At 32.3% G+C, this 18,858-nt stretch overlaps 1 protein-coding gene across 2 annotated transcripts in view; it reads right to left on the bottom strand.

Moving 5' to 3' along the window:
* Positions 1–17,305, bottom strand: part of LOC127701140 (ranBP-type and C3HC4-type zinc finger-containing protein 1-like) — a 494,271-nt gene extending 476,966 nt beyond the window's left edge. Inside the window, exon 1 of one of the 2 annotated variants that reach the window (XM_052204944.1) lies at positions 17,235–17,305. The gene's annotated coding sequence lies outside the window, so the exon portion shown is untranslated. The remainder of the gene's footprint in view (positions 1–17,234) is intronic. The other variant, XM_052204946.1, reaches the window with a different exon arrangement.
* Positions 17,306–18,858: the final 1,553 nt, after the last annotated feature.

Below are 18,858 nucleotides of genomic sequence, written 5' to 3'. Positions count from 1 at the left end.
GTGGATCATTGGTATATATTTCCCAAAATAGAAATTTATTAAACTTTGCCAAAATGTAGATTTTACCATGCTTTTTTCAAAACTATAATAAAAAGTATGCATGGTATGTGTCACGGTCCTTTTTTCAAGCTACAATTCATGAAAAATTGCCCAATTTTGCACAGATTGTTCATGAAATATTTGTGAATTAAAAGAAATCTTTGTAATAGAATTTTGAAATATAATATGAGAAGATTGGTTTTATAATATGTTTTAATAAAATAAAAAGCAAAAATGGTGTCACCAACCTTGTTTTTTTAGCTACTGGTAAAAAATGAAAATTTCATTATCATTCCTTTGTAAAAATTTTACTATTAGAGTTATCTCCCCTTAAATGACTAAATTGAAAAATTGATTCGAGCAAAAAAACATTTTTTTTATATAAGTTAAACATTCTAAATAATGCAATAATAAACTTATTGATTTTTTATTCAAATAAACAGTCTTACACATTAATTGCCAGCCTGTCTCAAAATTTGCAGATATAAGCAAAGATTGTGTTCTGCTATTTTACAATAAAAAATGGTGGTATACAGTTAATCTAAAGATGTACCTCAATTTATGTAACTTGTTGTATAACCTTTTTCTCTTATTCCCCAACAACCCATACAACATGATTTTTCTTGCTGGGGAATTATTATTGTCAAGTCAGGTGTGCCTAAATGTCCGTTTTTACGGATTTTTGACAAAACGGTGACCTAGATTTTACAGACTAGATTCCTATTGGCCATATTATACCTCGTTGTGTTCCTTTACCACCTATGCATGCATTTATGATAATAGTTTATACCTACAGTCACTACCAGTTACGTAGTGGCCATCAAAAGATGCCCACCCCCACCTGATTTTGGCTACTTTTCACGTTTTTCCGATTTTGAACTCTTAAACGGCCTTTAAAGTGCCATATTTTCATGAACAGACATCTGAGAAGAGTTTATGGACCATGAACTGCTTGGTTGAAGTCCCTGCTATCATGACAGTTCAGCTGGGGCAGTTCAAAAAAGGTATGGAGGGTCATACGGGCCATCAAAGAATGGTTGTCGCCATCACGCCTACAGGCGGGATTGGGGGCTAAAGGGTTAAACGATTTGATCAAAATTTTTAAATTTGACTTCTGTCTGGTTTGAGGGTCGTTTTGGGGTGTTAAACTGACCAAAACACTCTTTAGAGGTTGAAAATCGGGAAAAAAATATTTTTAGTTTAACTCATTCGCCCCCAAGAGATTTCTGGAAAATCAGGCATTTTCGAAAATTTGCAATCATATGCAAATTATATGCAAATTAGCAGACTCTTGATGCTGTAACTGATGCTCATCTATTAAACTATGTATTGAGATTTGGGGGCGGATGGCATGGGTGGGGGGTGGGGTGGGAGGTGGAATATTTTCTCGTGGGTTTCAACCCACCCCCACTGAAAAATGTAAATTTTCCGTCTATTTTCCGATTTTTAAACGACCTTGAGAGGTGAACATTGACCAGACTGTTTTTCTTTGTCATTCAAGTATTACCCTATAGTTACAGCAGTCCATTCATGCTAACTGGGAGTATATTGGACTTAAGTGTCTTGCTGGGGAATTATTATTGTCAAGTCAGGTGTGCCTAAATGTCCGTTTTTACGGATTTTTGACAAAACGGTGACCTAGATTTTACAGACTAGATTCCTATTGGCCATATTATACCTCGTTGTGTTCCTTTACCACCTATGCATGCATTTATGATAATAGTTTATACCTACAGTCACTACCAGTTACGTAGTGGCCATCAAAAGATGCCCACCCCCACCTGATTTGGCTACTTTTCACGTTTTTCCGATTTTGAACTCTTAAACGGCCTTTAAAGTGCCATATTTTCATGAACAGACATCTGAGAAGAGTTTATGGACCATGAACTGCTTGGTTGAAGTCCCTGCTATCATGACAGTTCAGCTGGGGCAGTTCAAAAAAGGTATGGAGGGTCATACGGGCCATCAAAGAATGGTTGTCGCCATCACGCCTACAGGGGGGATTGGGTGCTAAAGGGTTAAACAATATATATATATGTATAATTCTAGATGCTTTAAAAAGAATCTCTCATTGCAAGCAATTAAAATAAAGCTGAAAGATATGTATAAATTAGAGAGTTTGATAGCTGTAAAAAATAAAATAAATGGGGAATGTGTCCATGGGACACAGATGATGCCCCCCGCTTGCATATAACTTTAAAAAGGGACATAACTGAAGAACGGTATAAGTGACGCTACCCAAATTCTTACTTGATCTTAGTTTTGTGGTAATAAGCATTGTGTATAAGTTTCATAACATTTGGTTGAGGCAAACTTAAGTTAGAGAAAGGAAACGAAAAAATTCAGCAATTTTTGCATTTGTAAAGGGGCAAAACTCTAGAACGATAAAAGTTAACCCACCAAAATTCAAACTTGATCTGTGTTTTAAGGTAATAAGCATTGTGTGTAAGATGCATAACATTTGGTTGAGGCAAACTTAAGTTAGAGAACAGAAACAAAAATAAATCTGCAATTTTTCCATTTGTAAAGGGGCATAGCTCTAGAAAGGTATAAGTGACGCCACCCAAATTCACACTTGATCTGTGTTTTGTGGTAATAAGTTTCATAACATTTGGTTGAGGCAAACTAAAAGTTAGAGAATGAAAACCAATTTTGGGATGCAAGGACGGACGTACAGACGGACCAGGGTAAAACATAATGTCCCCTCCGCTACGGCGGGGGCATAAAAATATCTAAATTTGACAATGTATGGAAAGTTTTGAAAACCAGTTATTGAATACATGCTAATGACTATTTTTGTCATTTGACTTATGACTATTAACCAAAAATTTATTTATAATAATGACATTGTATATATCTGACATGTATTATATTCATATTTGTATATGCTTTAGTTGGAAATAAAAAAATAAAAAATAAAAAAAAATAAAAATATTTTCAGGTGAACAACTTCAATTTCATTAGCTTGTAAATTTTAAAGGCAGCTGGGGTATGATGTATTTGAAATGACAGTTATTACAGATAAATTATTTCTGTCATGGAAAAAGGTACACACACTAATGTGCATTCTAGATCTGTAGCAGGAATACATTTCATAGTTAAAAGACAACAGAATAAAGAGTTCAGTTACCCCAGAATACATGGAATACATACAGTATCGAATACATTTATATTCTTGATTGTGAAGCACCACAAAGAAGTTCCTGTTAAGTTTGATGAGACTTATCCATATGGAGATAAACAAAGGTTGTATACAAGAATTTGACGAACTTGTCACAAAATTTTATAATGCAGCTAACAATGACAAAAAGACAGCTGTAGTTACAGAAGTGGAGAAAGCAGCTGAAAAATTTAAAGAAGAATCTCAGAAAAAATCGGCAGATGTTTACGTAAAAAACAATGAAACAAGTTTTGGAAAAAGACGAATCTTTCATTGCGGAAGAAGTAAAAAGAGTTGAAAAAATTAGAGATGGAAAAGTAAGTGATAAGAAGAGGCTCAAGATTAAATATTTTAACATCATTCAAACTTCGATTAAAAGAAGCTAAACAAGCATTCTGAGAGTATTGCATGGCAATACATAGTCCCCTACCAGGTAAAAATTCATTTTACTGGAACAAAATGCTAACTTGTTCTATAACTTGTCATGGTGTAAACAAAAAGTAAATATCATGTCAATATCTTCAAGCATGACTAAAAACAGTGTGGAAAACTGATTATATGAGTGTAAAAACATTAGATATGATTAATAGTTCTCTAAAATTAGATATGATGTAATACAGTGTATATCTATTTTCAAATTATAATCAAATATAATTAATAGTTCCAAATATTTTTTCTTTCATTTGTCACAAACTAATATAGATTTGTAACTGATCTATAAAATGACAACAACTTTTATCTACACAATGTTATGTATTGAAATACATTGAAGACCTGTTGGTGGCCTTCTGCTGTTGTCTGTTCTGTGGTCGGGTTGTTGTCTCTTTGACACATTCCCCATTTCCATTCTCAATTTTATTAATAAAAAAAAAATTTATCTAATTAAAGGATTTCTCTTCATAATTTTTTTATACATATATAGCATTCAGAAAATTAGTTTATACTAAATAACAAATAAACCTGCCAAAAAATTCTTCAAATAATTTAACAGAGAATGTCTTATAAACTAGAGGCTCTAAAGAGCCTGTGTCGCTCACCTTGGTCTATGTGCATATTAAACAAAGGACACAGATGGATTCATGACAAAATTGTGTTTTGGTGATGATGTGTTTGTAGATCTTACTTTACTTAACATTCTTGCTGCTTGCAATTATCTCTATCTATAATGAACTTGGCCCAGTAGTTACAGTGGAAAATATTTTGTAAAAATTTACAAAAATTTACAAAATTTATGAAAATTGTAAAAAATTGACTATAAAGGGCAAAAACTCCTTAAGGGGTCAATTGACAATTTTGGTCATGTTGACTCATTTGTAGATCTTACTTTGCTGTACATTATTGCTGTTTACAGTTTATCTCTATCTATAATAATATTCAAGATAATAACCAAAAGCTGCAAAATTTTCTTAAAATTACCAAATTCAGGGGCAGCAACCCAACAACGTGTTGCCTGATTGGTCTGAAAATTTCAGGGCAGATAGATCTTGACCTAATGAACAATTTTATCCTTGTCAGATTTGCTCTAAATGCTTTGGTTTCAGAGATATGAGCCAAAAACTGCATTTACCCTATGTACTATTTTTTAGCCATGTCGGCCATCTTGGTTCGCAGGCGGGGTCATCGGACACATTTTTTAAACAAAATACCCTAATGATGATTGTGGACAAGTTTGGTTAAATTTGTCTTAGTAGTTTCAGAGGAGAAGATTTTTGTAAAAGATTACAAAAATTTACGAAAAATGGTTAAAAATTGACTATAAAGGTTAATAACTCCTTAAGGGGTCAACTGACCATTTTGGTCAAGTTGACTTATTTGTAGATCTTACTTTGCTGAACATTATTGCTGTTTACAGTTTATCTCTATCTATAATAATATTCAAGATAATAACCAAAAACGGCAAAATTTCCTTAAAATTACCAATTCAGGGGCAGCAACCCCACATAAGCCAAAATCTACATTTTACCCCTATGTTCTATTTTTTAGCCATGGCAGCCATCTTGGTTGGTTGGCTGGGTCACCGGACACATTTTTTAAACTAGATACCCCAATGATGATTGTGGCCAAGTTTGGTCAAATTTGTCTTAGTAGTTTCAGAGGAGAAGATTTTTGTAAAAGTTTACGGACGACGGACGCCAAGTGATGAGAAAAGCTCACTTGGCCCTTTGGGCCAGGTGAGCTAAAAATGAGTTATCTCCCTTTGTACAGATATATGGTTTAACATAGTACTCTAACATTAGATATGGTCCAGAGTTATGGTCCATAACTCTGGACTAAATCATCAAACCGGAACAAAATTCGAACTTGATCTATAACTTGTCATGATAAAACTATATACCAAATATCAAATCAATATCTTCAAGAACGAAGAAAAAAAGTGTGGAAAGCTGATTTACCGGACTGACGGATGGACAGACGGACAGATGGACAGACGGATAGATGAACAGACGGACAGACTGACGGAGTGCAAACCTAAAGTCCCCTTCGACTTCGTCAGTAGGGGACTAAAAAGGAAAGGATGAACTTTGAAGCATCTCATTTCAATTTTATATTTTTTCCTTTTGTTTCTGTGTTCACCAAATTTAAACAATTTTAAAATCTTTTTCCTATTCTAAATTTAATTGCCTAAAAAACAGTTGTTTCAGTTGGGGGAGAATTTTCTGACTTTGTGGACTTTTCCATTATTTAGGATACATTTCTCAGTGAAGGGATAAGTTGGTATGTAAATTTATAAAATGAACTCTTTTGGAGGAAATGAATCACATGTGCCATTTTCACATATTTTGCAGTAAGTTGATGAAATGAGATTTATTTGTTAATATATATTATGTACTGTACACTTGCCAGTTGTGCTGGACCAGAATGTATTATAAACGTTGTTATGGAGTTGCAAAATGTAGATACATTCAAATATTTTATGCTTGTGTTTAAAATATTCCGACAGGATGTAGATTTTATACTTTATAATTTTATAAAAGTAATATATGGGAGAAAACATTTTACTGTACAAGTTTTGAAAGGTACAGAGAATATTGTGTATTAGATATATCATATAAGTTTAATAACAGTAAAGTAAGACTCTCTAAGACTTTCAACATAAATTCAGTCATGTAGCCAGCTAACTTTCCATTTAACTACTACCAATAATTCATAAGCATGATAAGGAACCTACCGACAAATGAAAGCTTATAAATCATCTTCTTCATCATTAGCAGTGTTTCTTACTGCAACCAGATGGTATACTATTGACAAATTTTGACATTTGCCTAACATGGGCATGATGTTCCTTTGACCCCTTCTTATGGTGTGTATATTTCCCAGTTCAAAGAAAGAACAAAATGGCGTTATTGGCAAAACTTTTACTGTCAAAAAAACCTATTTCTTTCTTGAGGGTTTCACTTTAAAGAATAAAAAGATGCAAAAATTACGTATAAGAGATGGAAATTACACAAGAAGCCTTTGCCAAAGATTTAAAAAAAAAGTTTTACCCATTCTCTGACCACGTGTTTTTGTCCCTCTTTTGAAACATCTACAATTATCTACTTACTGTTTAGTCTTTACAACTAAACTGTTGAAACTGCATTGCTTTAAGAGATGTCTTCCAGTTGTCCAGGGATTCATAGAAGGCTCATATTTGACCATAACTTGTTGGTAAACAAAAGGCAAGATCCCGTAAATACACATAAACTAGAGGCCCTAAAGAGCCTGTGTCGCTCACCTTGGTCTATGTGCATATTCAACAAAGGACACTCTCCAACATTGTAGACGAGAACAAGAGGCTGTCAGAGTGACAGCAAACCGGATTTTCCTGCAGAGGTCGAACCCTGAACAGTTGAGCAAGTATGGACACTACATTTAAGCTTAAAACAGCTCTGAATTTGGATTGTGATTGAATATTTGACACAGCATAGGTTTGTGACACAAAATGAATGTGGTCAAAGAACTGAAATATTTGAAATTGGACATTTATTTATGGTCCAATATCCAAAATCTAAGTACATATTAGAATCAGCATATCAAAGAAACCCAAGAATTCAATGGTTGATGAAATCAGACAAAAGTTTAATTTAGGACCCTTTGGACCTCAATGTGGACCAATTTGATAAAGGAGCCCACAATAAAAAATCTCTCAATACATGGTTAGATTCAGCATTTCAGAGAACCGGGTCAACCCCATAAATTCAATTTTTGTTGAATCAAACAAAGTTTAATTTTGGACCCTGATTTGGTCCAACTTGAAAACTGGGCCCAAAATCAGAAATCTAAAATATAGTTTATTAATAAACAATATAAGCTTAGTTTTTAAAGGAGTTCACTTCATCAAAAAAAAAAATATATACCATTCAGAAAATAAGTTTTTACAGAATAACAAACAAGCTTGCCACAAAATTCTTCAAACAATTTACCAAAGAAAAGAAGAAAAAATCCAAAATCTTATTTATCATTAATACAATGATTTTTCAAAATCTTATATTTAAATACAGGTTAAGATTTAGCATTTGAAAGAACCCTATATATATTTAATTTATGTTGAAATGAAACACAGGTTAATTTTATCCATAATATTTTCTGTGCAAAGGGAAATAACTCAAACTGGATAAAATTTTTCTAATATAAGATTTGATGCAATTTTTTAAATTATAATCAATAATAAAAAAAAAAAAAAACCAGTGATGACTAAGTTCTCTAAATGAGATATGATTTAACACTCAAACATTGTTAGAATCAGCATATCAAAGAACCAAAGAATTCAATTTTTGATGAAATTAAACAAAAGTTTAATTTAGGACCCTTTGGACCTCAATGTGGTATTATCTTATTAATAATGAAAAGAAAGGTTTAGATTAAGCATTTCAAAGAACCCTATATTTATTCAATTTATGTTGAAATCAAACACAGTTTAATTTTGGACCCCGATTTGGACCAACTTGAAAACTGGGCCCAAAATCAGAAATCTAAATATATGTTTATTAATAAACAATATAAGCTTAGTTTTAAAGGAGTTCACTTCATCAAAAAAAAATATGTAGCATTCAGAAAATTAGTTTTTACAGAATAACAAACAAACTTGCCACAAAATTCTACAAACAATTTACCAAAGAAAAGAAGAAAAAAATCCAAAATCTTATTTATCATTAATACAATGATTTTTCAAAATCTATAAAACTTATCAGTAACAAGAAATAATTGTAACAGGATGCTGTTACGAAGTCTCCCAAACAAAGCTCCAATAATTCGTCATTCCCATGGTCGCCTGACATTGGGCAAAGTCCAGTACAAATTGGTTTGTGATATGCATAAGTGACGCCTATGGATTGACCCTGTATGTCATTTAAATCTTCTTGAAATGATGAACAGGAATATATATGGTTGTTTAGGGGTGGAGATCTCGACCGTTTACAAGTTTTCAAAAAGAAGGGGGGTGGGAGTTACCCCCGTGGACTTCCCCTGTATTTCATTTGATTTGTTTTATTGTCCTATACAAGAATATATATGGTTTCGGGGTGGGGATCTTGACCGTTTACAAGTTATCAAAAAGAAGGGGGGTGGGGGTTACCCTCATGGACTTCCCCTATATTTCATTTGATTTGTTTTATTTTCCCATACAAGAATATATATGGTTTAGGGGTGGGGATCTCGACCGTTTACAAGTTCTTAAACAGGAGGGGGGTGGGGTTGACCCCAGGGGACTCACCTTTTATTTCATTTGATTTGTTTTATTGTCCCATACAAGAATATATATGGTTTCGGGGTGGGGATCTTGACCGTTTACAAGTTTTCAAAAAGAAGGGGGGTGGGGGTGACCCCTCTGGACTTCCCCTATATTTCGTTTGATTTGTTTTATTGTCCCATGCAAGAATATATATGGTTTAGGGGTGGGGATCTCGACCGTTTACAAGATAAAAGCACATTCTCAAATTGTAAGGGGGGTGGGGGTAAGAATATATATGGTTTAGGGAGACTTAATTATCTACAAAATGTCTAATAATGAACAGTAAATTTCAAACTTCATTTATACAGTCCTTCTAGTAAATTTCAAACTTTATATATACAGTCCTACAGATCTTATCAGGAAACAGAAAATTTTCAAATAAATCTGTCACTCCAATGATTATCATATGCTAAGATATTTCCCAGATCTAATTAATAATGAAAATCATACTTGCAAATCTGAAGGGTTATTCTTTTGAACAGAACTATGCTTTAACATAGTACTCTAACATTACATATATAATATTTAATAATGTAATTAACTTCAAAATGTCTAATAATATAGCTTATAATCATCACCACTTAGGAAATAGAAAATTTCAAATAAATCTGTCACTCCAATTTTAATTTTGAGATCATAAGACATTTACTATGCTTAGTCATAATATGATAACAAGAGAAAAATATTTTAAAATACCACTTTTGGATATTACAAATGGCGATAACTCAAAAAGGATAAATACTAAAATAGTGAAAATTGAATTAGACCTTCATTTAGTCACAAGAAACAACATATCTAAATTTGAAAAAAAATCATCACAGCGTTTTCACATTATTGAAGAGACACTGTTTGTCCGCCCGCCGTACATCCCCAAATCAATAACCGATATTTCCTTCGAAAATCCGGTTAATAGAATTCATGACAAAAATCTCTGTTTTGTTGATCTTGTATTGCTGATCATTTAGTCTGTTTAGTTTCTCTCTATCTTCTTTAGTTTTTGCTCAAAACACAAAAGAGGGTAAAAAAAATCCCATTTAATCACTCCTATAAAGAGTGACAGTCAGGGATGGGGTACATGTAACTGAAAATGTAATGGTAATTAAGTGTAATGCATTACAATTTGCCATGTAATTGAATGTAATTATATATATAATGTGCAATTGAGCACTTTTTAAATTACATGTAATGGTCATTTAATTAATTACATTGAAAAAAGCATGTAATGCTAAATTTACTTTTCAATTACATTTCAATTACATGTACTTTTTTGGTGTTAATGGTAAGAAATTAAGTTAATATTAATTGAAAAATAATATTTATTTCACAAATAAATATTAATATTTCAGGTACATATTTTTTTTAATACACAAATCTGTAATTTATTTTTAAGTTTTGATATTGTTTATATGACATGCAGAAATGTTTGCTTAATTATTTATAAGTCTTATAATTTAAAAATAAATTTGTGAGAATCATATATAAGTGTTGTTCAGTTTAATTTCAATATTGTGACAAGCATATTTTTAATATTTGTAAAGCTAAAATAAAATTGAGAAATTTGCAATTTATTTATATTTTTTTATTTATATTACAGAGAAAGCACAGAGAAATCCTTCTTCTTGGAAGAAAATAAGTGAACAACCTAAGTTGACTACCATAATTAAAGGAAATTCAAAATATGGTATCTCTGACCAAAGGCAGTTACAAATTATTAACCGATGCTATTGTGATGTTTGTTGCCAGTGATCTCTTACCTTTGGCAACAGTGGAAAGTGAAATCTTTAGAAATTTAATGATAATAGCTGACCTATAATAGCAGCTTACATGTATATTTTACACATAATATATATATATATTTTTACCCAACGCAATCATAGGTTTGAACGTTGTTTTCAATTTAGACTTATATATATATATATATATATACAACCAAGTCTTAATTGAAAACAACGTTCAAACCTATGATTGCGTTGGATAAAAACCGCAATTTTTATACGTGTGCATGCAAAACAAATTTCTTGGTAGAGGGGTCTAAATTCAGCACAAACAACATTTTCCAAAAGACCAAAAAAGTGAAAAAGTATATATATATCTAATCTGCAATTAATTCCATCTTCATGCCTAATATATCATGTACTGTGTTACAACTCTAGATTCTACTGACGAGGAAAGGTAACACTAGGCCACCGAAAGCTGAATTTTTAAGTTCAGTCTAGGTGGCCGAGTGGTCTAGAGCGCTGGACACAGTGCAGGCGGTGTTGTCACGATATCCCAATAGCATGAGTTCCAATCCCGGCAAGGGAAGAACTAAAATTTGCTTCCACAAATTTGCAGATTTAACATTGTTGTGCTGATATTTAGAGTAATTATGAATATAATATGTGTTTTCAGCTGTGTATCACCTTCACTGGTGATCCAATGGATGGATCTGTTGTAGAGTTGTCACTTGTTTAGACGTACTTATCAAATAATTATTTCTGTGACTGCATCTTACGATCCTTTACGACAGATAATTAAGCTAATCTGCAATCAATTCCATCTTCATGCCTCATATATCATGTACTGAGTTACAACTCTAGATTCTACTGACGAGGAAAGGTAACACTAGGCCACCGAAAGCTGAATTTTATAGTTCAGTCTAGGTGGCTAAGTGGTCTAGAGTGCTGGACACAGTGTAGGCGGTGTTGTCACGATATCCCAATAGCATGAGTTCCAATCCCGGCAAGGGAAGAACTAAAATTTGCTTCCGCAAATTTGCAGATTTAACATTGTTGTGCTGATATTTAGAGTAATTATGAATATAATATGTGTTTTCAGCCGTGTATTTCCTTCACTGGTGATCCAATGGATGGATCTGTTGTAGAGTTGTCACTTGTTTAGACCTACTTACCAAATAATTATTTCTGTGACTGCATCTTACAATCCTTTAATTTACGACAGATAATTTAGCTAATCTGCAATCAATTCCATCTTCATGCCTAATATATCATGTACTGTGTTACAACTCTAGATTCTACTGACGAGGAAAGGTAACACTAGGCCACTGAAAGCTAAATTTTTTAGTTCAGTCTAGGTGGCCGAGTGGTCTACAGCGCTGGACACAGTGCAGGGCGGTGTTGTCACAATATCCCAATAGCATGAGTTCGAATCCCAGCCAGGGAAGAACTAAAATTTGCCTCCACAAATTTGAAGATTTAACATTGTTGTGCTGATATTTAGAGTAATTATAAACATGATATATATATATTTATATATAAATATAAACGAGTCTAAATTGAAAACAACGTTCAAACCTATGATTGCATTGGATAAAAACCGCAATTTTTATACGTGTGCATGAAAAACAAATTTCTTGGTAGAGGGGTCTAAATACAGCACAAACAACATTTTTCAAAAGAAAAAAAAAGTGAAAAAGTATATTTTAACAAAACGCATTTGACTAGCAGGTCGAACAACAGATGTTCTTAAACCCTGCTGACTGCCATGGCGATTGCCAAATAAATGGATCACCAGATGTAACAAAATGGATCTTAATTATTAATTTAATACCAAACAGAAAACAATAAACTTGCGGAAAAGATGGTATACCGCAAACATAAGGTGCAAAAATTATACATATATATATATTTTGCAAAACATATTTTTTAATAAAATTGTGATAAAATGTAATTTGTAATTTAATTAATTACTTTAGTAAAGTAATTGTAATTTAATTAATTACATTCCAAAAACTGTGTAATGGTTATTAGTGTAGTTGATCAATTTTGCAATGTAACGTGTAATTTAATTAATTACATTCCAATGTAATTGACCCCAAGTCTGGTGACCGTCTACTAACTATATCGGCAAAATTTTGACTTGTTAGTAGATCTTGCCTTGCTGATCATTTTTGTGATTTAAAGTGTCTATTTATCTATTATTATTTTTATCATCTAAGGCAAAACGCAAAAAAATGGTAAAAATCGTCATTAAAGGGCAATAACTCCAAAAAGGAGTCGTCGGACGATTTCCTCCATATTGTCTTAAGAGTAGATCTTGTCTTGCTGATCATTTCTGCTTATTAAAGTTTCTATCTATCTAATATAATTTTTAAGATAAAAGGCAAAAATGCAAAAAATTGGTAAAAATCATCATCAAAGGGCAATAACTCTAATAAGGAGGTGACTGACGATTTCGACTATGTGGACTTATTTGTAGGACTTGTCTTGCTGATCATTTTTGCAAATTGAAGTTTCTATCTATCTATTATAATTTTTAAGATAAAAGGCAAAAATGCAAAAAATTGGTAAAAATCATCATCAAAGTGCAATAACTCTAACAAGGAGTCGACTGACAATTTCGACCATGTTGACGTATTTGTAGAACTTGTCTTGCTGATCCTTTTGTAGTTTTAAGTTTCTCTCTATCTGTTATAGTTTTCAAGATAAAAGGCAAAAATGAAAAAAAATGGTAAAATTTGTCATTTAAGGGCAATAACTCCTATAAGAAGTTGTCTGACAGTTTTCACTAATATAGACAATTGATAGAGCTCAACATTCTGAACATTTTTGCCCATGTCAGTCAGATTTTCTCTATTTATAACGGTTTTCAAAATAATAGACAAAACTTGCATTTTACCCCTATGTTCTATTTTTAACCATGTTGGCCAACTTCAATGGTTGTCAGGCGGGGTCATCAGACACATTTTTTAAACTAAATACCCCAATGATGATTGTGGCCAAGTTTGGCTAAATTTGGCCCATTGGTTTCAGAGGACAAGATTTTTGTAAAAGTTAACAGACGACACTAGAAGACGACGACGGACGACGACGCTGGATGCCAAGTGATGAGAAAAGCTCACTTGGCCCCCTGGGCCAGGTGAGTTTAAAATCTACTTTTCTATCCAATTTTCGATAGGTACAATGTAGTAATCAAATATCACTTTATATCTATATTAAAAGAGGATTGCGTGGATTTGAAATATAATTTAATGATTCATAGAAACAGCCATATTGTTGTCAAAATGTAATCAGGAACAGGAAGTTGAATGGAGACAATTTTAGATGTGCTAAAACCCACTATTGTCAAATCTTTTCATATATTTCAGGTGGCAATAATATATATATATATATATATACATGTATATCAGAAAGTTATCAATTGTACTCTTTGTTGATAACCCACCTTAAAAAAATAAAAAAAGGTGAATTGTATTCCTCTAAAAAAAAACAGGTTTCTATCAGATGAATATTGGAATATATGTTAGCATTTTTTTAACTTGTCTTAAATAACATTATAATACTAATTATGGATAAGGTAGTTATTTTCTTCCTTTGATATGAAATAGTTTACCCATTGTACATACAAATTTCAATTTGATTGATGTATGATATTAATTTAAAAGAAAAGTAAAAGAAAAAAATCGTATTTTGTTATTAAAAGTCTTTCCTTATATCGTGTCATTAAATTATGAAGTTGTAAATGAATTCTATAAATACATATTTTAAACAACTAAAAGTGAAAAAAAAAAATATACCTACTGTGTTACATACTTACTCTTTATAAAAAAAATATTTTAATTATTTAGGCATTTTATTATTCAATGATAAATATACTGAAAATGTAACTCATTGCCATTTCTATATCTTGCTTATGCAAATTTAGTTGCAGGTGAGAGAGAGAAAACTGGTTTGTCTACTTTTTTTTGTTCTAAGTAAAATTAAATTATGTGTTACAACCACATATTTATTCAATGTGAAATTCACTGAGTTGTCATATGGATGTACAGCAAATTAACCACTCAAATATGCAGATTTCCAGGATTCACAATTACTTTTCGTTTTTCTGTTTTATAAATCAACTAAAATAGTTTGGTCATTGAGGATCAAAAATTCAGATTGACTTTCACATCAACAGACACTTATTTCCTGAAGAAATAATCATAACCTCTTACATTTTGTGTCTTAGATAAGTACATTTGTAGATGTGAAGTCAGCTGTTTATACATTTGAAAGTGAGGCTTGCAATTCAAATGTGTTTGGCTAGTATGGGTGACAAGACCAAGCTTTGTTGCATTATAAAAGCCAGGTTTTGTCCCCTTTTTTAACCTGTATTCATTAAGGATTTTTTTTTAGACCTAAAATGTACTATAAACATCCTGGCTGTTTTGAATAAATTTCTAACATGACAAACTTTAAATTGTTGTAAATATTTTAAATGGGTGTAAAGTTTTACTGCTGGAATTTTCTTGATTCCAAATATGTATAAAAAGGATTGATAGATAAATAAATAAATTTCCTTCCAAATTGCCTTTAAACTTCAGATATAAATGAAAAAAAAGAAAAGAGAACGATTCATTCAAGTAATCTGGAAAGGAAGGATTGATAATGACTACAGATTTCACCACTGATCTAGCTGTCTTTAAAATGAATATATTCTGACTACACTGAACATTTAGCCATTTTATTGTATTTTGCTGAATATATTTCGATAAGTCTACTATATAAAGGCTGTTTTATAAAATTATAATGTAGGACAAAAAGTCACAATTCAGTTAAATTGAGAATTTTTTTCATTTTTTAACAAAAAACTTATTTCTTTAAATTGATTTTGTATTTTTCTGAAACTATTATACATGTATCATAAATATTAATTAATAATCAAATTGGTCAGCAGTCTCTTACAAAAATGTACTGTCAACTAATTCCTTTTGGGATTGATCATTCTGAGTCCGTAGAGATTTTCTGATTTGGACGCCTCAAAGTCCCCAAAAGGGATTAACTGTCCACTTCCACTTAGTCAGAAAACTGTTACAAACCACTTCCACATCCATCGGCATGGGCCCTCCTTTTTCTATACATGTCATATAAATGACTTACAAAAATATACCGCTCTTTGGAAAATCCCAAGTATGTTTGTTTGCCAATGATGGTCTTTAATATAACTCCATAAACATAATAAACTCACTACAGGACCAACTTCAAATACAGAAAGACCTAGGATCACTGGATAAATGGGCAAAGAACAGGGGAACGTGTTTTAATGCTAGCAAGTGCTAATTCATGTCAATTCACTGTAGCAGGTCCCAGTTGACACATCTATACTCTTAGTAGTCATGTTCTAGAACAAGTCAATGAAAATCCTTATTTAGGTATAATCATTAGCATGATTACATGGATTAGGGATAATTTAAAATGGTCATCTCATATAAATAAAATCTGCAACAAGGCAAACTCTACATTTGTAGCCTAGGATTTATCAGACATGTCAGAAGGAATCCTGAAACAAACATTTCAAAGAAACTGTCTACATTGTACATCATGTACATCTCTCTTGTTCATTCAGTTCTGGACTACTCCTGCACTGTATGGGACCCATATCTACAGAAAGATATTAACCATTTATAGAGAGTGTACAAGGAATGGTGGCTAGGTTTGTATGCAAAGACTATAGGTGTACAAGTAGTGTCACCTCCATGATGAAGGACCAAGCTTGGATGGAAACCTCTTGTGAAAAGGAGGCAAGAACAACGCCTTGTAATACTGTACAAAATAGTAAACAACCTGGTAGCCGTCCCCATTGAACATCATATTGAATATAATAACAGAACATCAAGAACTTCAAATCAAAAACGACTGAAAATTTTATCAGTAATACTGACATTTTCAAACATTATTTCTTTCCACAAACTATAAACGACTGGAACTCATTGTCGAACAGTGCAATTAAATGCAAAACAGTGGGAAAGTTTTAAGGCAGTTATCTCGCATAACTAGTTGAGACAGTCTTGCACATAAACATCCTGGATAAGTTTTATTCAGCAATTTTGAGTTCATTTCCAGTATCATACAGATACGGACAGAAAAAGATTGTAAAAGTAAAGTTGGTACTGATGCAAAGTTTACCCTCTTACTGCCGTTAATTTAATATGATTGCATTTTCTATGCCAGAAAAGAATGGCAGCCTGACGTCAGATGTCCAACTTTAACAAAGAAGAAAGCAAATTATTACATGTCAACAATGAGTACCCATCCAAGTTTTAGATGGTTTATAATTTTGCCATAACATGCACGAATTTCATTTAAAGACTAATAGTGAAAATGCCAATATATCTCAATTGGTATCCGATCTCAGTATATACGACCAATGGTGGATTATACAAATGTAAGTAAAATTGTGGTATAATCCACCAAATTATAACTGAATAATGGTTATATATAATAATTATTCCCTTTCATTTCCGATTGTTCAATGACGTCATTTACGCCGTTTGATTTTCTCGTCAACCGGTGCAACTCATTCATAAATGCCATATATATTTTTTTTTTAAATTGTTTTTGAGGTTACCTTTTACAAATTTATGATAGTCGATCTCTCACTCTGACTGTGATGTCATTTCATAAAGGGAGTATATGTAATAGGGAAAGAAAGCAATAGTTTACTGCTGTAAAGTTCTCATTCGAATCTCTCAGAATCTTTCTATATTCGAGGACAAAATTCTAGAGATTCTCGAACAAGCTGTTTGCTTCATAAAAAGAAAAGCAGTACATGAAAAGTAAAATAACAAAAATATTTAAATACCGAGCTCCAAGGAAAATTCAAAACGGAAAGTCCTTTTCAAATGGCAAAATCAATAGCTCAAACACATCAAACGAATGGAAAACAACTGTTGTATTCCTAACTTGGTACAGCTAGTCATTTCCTTAAGTAGAAAATGATGGATTAAACCTGGTTTTAAAGCTAGCCAAACCTCTAACTTGTATGACAGTCGCATAAAATTCCATTACATTAGACCCTAGACCGCTGAGAGAACACAAAATAATTGGATGCCCATTTTATTAGTTTTATACGTACACGATTTTGGTAGAGGAACCGTGAGTTTTACGTCGTCTACAAATGTTGGTTTTCATCCTTCACGGGACTTATCAAGACGTTGTTAGGTGTTTCTATGTCATCGTTTTGTTACGTATTTATTTTTTTACATATATAGAACGGGAAACACTTAACATCGTCTTGATAAGTCCCGTGAAGGATGAAAGCGCTAGACTTTTAACATTTGTGTTTTTATGTTAATTTTATTTCAAATATAAGCTAACCCAACGAAGAAGGCCGTAATGGCCGAAACGTATGGAAACTTGTGTTATAGTTTTTATTATATATATATATAATTATAATATAACGTCTATAGATATTAGTCAACGAATTTCTTACGAGGGCGCTAGATCGTTATGAAAAGCAAAACGAAACTGTACACAATACAAAAATAACATATACGCCTAAAAAAGTGTGCAAAACAACACCAATATTAAAAAGAAACAGTAAATACAAGTATCAAAAAATATTTCGGAAAAAACAGATATCGTTCATCAGTATGAATCTTGTCAATTTATTCTAATATTACGAAAAACAATCTTGAAATTAATACAAATTAAAAACCGAACCACGCTTGTATAATTCTAAAATTTCGAAATTGAAACAAGTTAAGTATTTACAACAGAGACTGCATAGATATGCATCCCAAAAGAATAGTAATGTGCGATAGGAGCTGGTGCAATTCTATAATTGCACAGGGGTGGGGGGTTCAAACCCAGGAGAAAGGGGGTTCCAAATATATGTCCCCATTCAAATGCATTGATCGTCAAAAAAAGGGGGGTTCCAACCCCCGAACACCCCCCCCCCCCCTGGATCCGCCACTGAAAGTTAAGTTATTACAACAGAAACTGTGTAGACATACATCCCAAATGAATAGCACTGTTCGATTTAAACTGGTATAATTCTAAATTTTCAAAGTTGACGAAGGTTAAGTAATTACAATAGAGGCTGCGTATTTATACATCCCAAATGAATAGCACTGTTAGATTTAAACTGGTATAATTTTTAAATTTCAAAGTTGACGAAGGTTATATATATAATATCAGAAGTCCATTACTAGAGGAAGTGTGCAAGCTGTGCTATATAGTAAGGCGATCAC

The sequence above is a fragment of the Mytilus californianus genome, unplaced genomic scaffold (assembly GCF_021869535.1).
Source record: "Mytilus californianus isolate M0D057914Y unplaced genomic scaffold, xbMytCali1.0.p SCAF_5, whole genome shotgun sequence".
NCBI classification, from domain to species: domain Eukaryota; kingdom Metazoa; phylum Mollusca; class Bivalvia; order Mytilida; family Mytilidae; genus Mytilus; species Mytilus californianus.
Note: the sequence above shows the minus strand (reverse complement) of the source record. Positions and strands in the feature narration are given on the sequence as shown.